This window comes from Numida meleagris, chromosome 4 (genome assembly GCF_002078875.1).
Source record: "Numida meleagris isolate 19003 breed g44 Domestic line chromosome 4, NumMel1.0, whole genome shotgun sequence".
Lineage (NCBI taxonomy): Eukaryota > Metazoa > Chordata > Aves > Galliformes > Numididae > Numida > Numida meleagris.
Genome location: NC_034412.1, coordinates 33,200,746 through 33,204,840, shown reverse-complemented (window position 1 = coordinate 33,204,840; position 4,095 = coordinate 33,200,746).

Here is a 4,095-nt window from a genome sequence, read left to right as displayed (position 1 = left end):
CATGCTGGCTGGGCCTGATCCCCCGGTTGTCCTGCAAATGCCACGTGATCTCGTGATTTGTTATATCTTTATTTATTTGTCAATGTTATGATCCTTTTTCTCTGTCTTAATAAATAGTTTACTCTCAACCCACAAGTTTTACTTTGTGTTTTTTTTTTCAATTCTCCCCCCCTCCATCCCACTGGGAAGGAAGGGCGAGCAAGCGAAAGACTGTGTGGCGCCGAGCCACCTGCCGGGCGAATGGGGGCCTTGGTGCCCCTCGGTGAAGTGTCCCTAATTACTGATGCGATTCCTCATCTTGCCCTGCTTAATACGCTCATTGTTTCCTGGGTTTGGACTACTGCCCAGGCCCACTTCTTTTTCCAGCCTGAGAACCTCGTATCTGTTGCACAGGGACGCTATGGGAGTAAGGGGGAGATGCCTCCTTCTGCCCTGAGCGGAGGTGAAGGTCCAGCCCCCGTCACCGTGCTAGTTACTGTGACTTCCATCCTTAAGCCAGGAAGCTAGTTTAGTGTCTTCGCCTCGCGGGGACTTAGGATGAGGCTGTCAGTCAGTGTGTGCCGGTTCAGGCTATCTTGTGTCCATCTCCCGCTCCAATTCCCAGACACCCCTTAGCATGGTAATTTTATCCTGCAGCCTGGTCGTTTGCTTGAGAATTCAAGTCATTGAGCGGGGCCCACCCGCACCCACGACAACTCCCTTTTCACTCAGGCCCTTGAGGGACTTCCAGATTACGGAGTTTCCCGCAACCGAAGGTCTGGACAGCTCCATGGCTCTTCAGAAGTGCCACCCGGGTGCACGTGTGAGCCCGGAAAGGTTGTGGCCCCACCGTCTGTGTTTGGGCCTCAGCCCCGATGGTTGCGGTGGGTGGCCACTGTGTTCGTAGGTCTGCATAGGTCTCCACCCATTATTTGCTTCATACTTTCATTTAAAATATTTACAGGGACCTACTGTAGGAATTGTGAAAATATCAGGCAAAATAGACATATTGTGATAAAAAGAAAACCACAACCCACGGAACAAACAGTCTTTCCCATTCTGTTGCAGTTTATTATCTGCATTTCTCCGTTATTTCCTCCTTATTAAAGTGACATTTTATCTACAGAGTAAAACCTAAAAAGTGTGTCAGTGCTATGCCTGCCTAAAATAAGCTCTGGAGATGTAACTCGGGCTTATTTTGCTAACGGGTCTTCAGATAGCTTAGGCTCTGCTAGGTTTGCTCTTTTTCCAATTCTAGCCCTTAAGCCCCGCCTCTGGCTAAGCTGGCACATTACTTTGAATGGTTGGTCGTGCCCACACTCTAATTTTAATGCAGATTAGAGGACAAGAGCGTCTTTCTGGCAGACTATTTCATCAATTCCATTTGCATTGTCATCTTGTCGACACAATGCAGATAGCAGTTCGAGATGAAGAGGAAACGACTTAGATCAGTTCAGGGCTGGGAACCGCCCCGAAAGTGCGCACCAAATTGCGGCCTTGTGGCAATACAGTGAAGCCAACAACCCAGGTTTCCCAGCCATTGTAGCTGACCCCGGGCATCTCCTGGCCTACAATTTCCGTTTCCTTCACAAAAGCCAGGCTGAGGGATACAATGAAAGGGACAGCTGGTGCAAACAATCCCACTCTGCCTTCTGGTACACTTCTGAACCTGGCAGCTGCGAAATGTTCCCATTTTCCAGCATTTACACATACCAGACTGTCCGCAGACCTAGAGGAAATCCGTGATAGAAACAGGAATATACTGCAAGTTTTTGAGGCGAGCGGTCTGTTGCTGGTTGGAGAAGTTCTGCGGCAGAAAGGAGGTGCATTAAAAGCAATGTAGGCAGCTTTACATCATTGTTCAAGCCCGTAGCTACGCGCCGAAAATCCCTGGCTGCTAGACTAATTCCTCTCAGAGCAATCAGAGTGCTCAAAATTGCTTTTTTTAAGGAACATACTGATTCCGGCCGGTCTCCGATTCAGAGTTTAATCTCTCGGGGTGTTTTGTTGTACTTGAAGGTCCCCAGATAGTCGACCTATTTCTGCTGTCTCCCGGGCTTATTCTTTATTTCAAACGACTTTCTTTCCATAACGGCCGATTCGATGTACCTTTTTGTCTGTACATACTTGTATGTGTTTCTGTTCTATTTTTTTTTCTACTACATGCTGTAGCTGATATATTTTTTACGTGCATTACTACCCATAAACATCCTTAACATCTCTTTGGAATAAAATGCAAGCAAGAATCAGATATGATTTCTGGCCAACGTTTCCTTTGCTTATGAAAAAGTAACGATACACACGTGTTTGTATAAGTTCAACAGTAGTCTTCTCGAGTTTATTTTTGTGAGTGATTATTTTGGGAAAGTTTTTCTTGTTTTCCTCTCATTTTTCTGCCCAGCAGTGAATCTCTTATAAATGTTTGTTTAAATCTTCACAGTCCCCTCGATGTAATCAACTTGCTTACGGCTGCTCTCTGCTTAGACACAAATATATTTACATGGATATGCATACACACATGTAAACATGTAGAAATATAAGCACTGCTGGCAGAAAGGCAAATTTTATCAAAGAGTACAAATGTGTTCCCTTTAAGATAATGCCATGCAGTATCATAAATTGATCTGAAAGGTCCGCTGGCAGCCTGCTGTCCGTCTGTATTAGGTTTGTCTCCATTAAACCAAAATGCAGGAGCCTGGATCTGTGTCTGACTGTCAGTTTCCTGTTCACTAGGACGGAGACAGACAGTCTGTATGAGTAAACATGCCTACCAAAGATGAGATTATTAAACTAACAATAGCAACAAAAAAGAAATGTCATAAACATGTCCCCTCTTAATTGCATTTAGTGTGAAATCGTCAAGGTACTAATGGGCCTGATTATATTGGTGACTTCCTGCCCTACATTGTTGAGATATTCCATATCTTGCTGAATAACAGTTGAAATACCATCGTGGGTCCTAGCTCGCAAAAGGACTTTTACATCTTAAAACTAGCAGAAAATACACTTTTAATCAACTGTCAAAAGATAATTCTATATTTTGCTTAACTTCTCCCATTCAGACTAAACTAATCTTGAGCATTTTAGAGTAGGATTTGATTCCAGCAGCGAGGTAATTGGGATGAACCGGGATTTTAGGGAAGAAATGGCTGAGAAAGTTACCAGAGAAAGAAAAAGAAAGGATAGGAATCTGACTGCAAATCTAGAACTTACATATTCTGAGTTCCATTTACCCTCTTAATTGCAACTGCTCGGTTTGGACATAGGATTTGTACAGTAGGATAGTGAAGAAAGGATTATTTCCCTGATGGCAACAGCTGGTAATTGTTCCTAGATGATGATGCGCTGCAGTTTCTGCTACACTAACAACATAAAACAACTATATAGCATCCACTGTTTCTGCTTTTTTAATTGCCATTTATGATGCTAGGCATAATTAACAACATTTTCAATCTAGTTTGTCTAACTTATTAAAACCTTTTCTTCCCTTTCACTTTTTTTTTTCCTATCGCTTTTCCGTTTTAACTTAGTTCTCCCTTAGCATCTTTATGTCTGCCTTTCTTGATGCGCTCGGAGCATATGCTTTCATTCTTTCCTGCAGCCGCTTTCTTTGCCTGAGTCTAACTGCTACATATACAACACAATTTTGAGACAATTACAAGCGTGTCTCAATGTGTGCATTCACTTTTTCCATTTATAAACCTTTATCTATGCAAATCAAGTATTTAGGTGCTGTGGACTAGGTTCATGCAAAGGACAACAGCAATGAAACACTCAGCATCACAAAACTTAATTTTAAGTGCATAAACGCTTCGTAAAATTTATTGTTTTGGTGTCCACTTTCCTCTATCCTCTACACAGGAAACTTAAGTAGAGTTCACAGAAAGCAAACAGCCTTTGAAGGTAGTTATGAGGAGAAGACTACAAAGCACTCTCAAAAGACTACGTTCATTCTTGAAAGTGCTAAGGTGTTTATGATGCTTTGGAAATCACCACTGTACTAGTGGTGATTCTTTGGACCTAAAAAAAAAATTATCCTTTCTTTCCTCCTTTCTTCCTTTCTTTCTTTCTTCCTTTCTTCCTTCCTTTCTTTCTTCCTTTCTTTCTTCCTTTCTT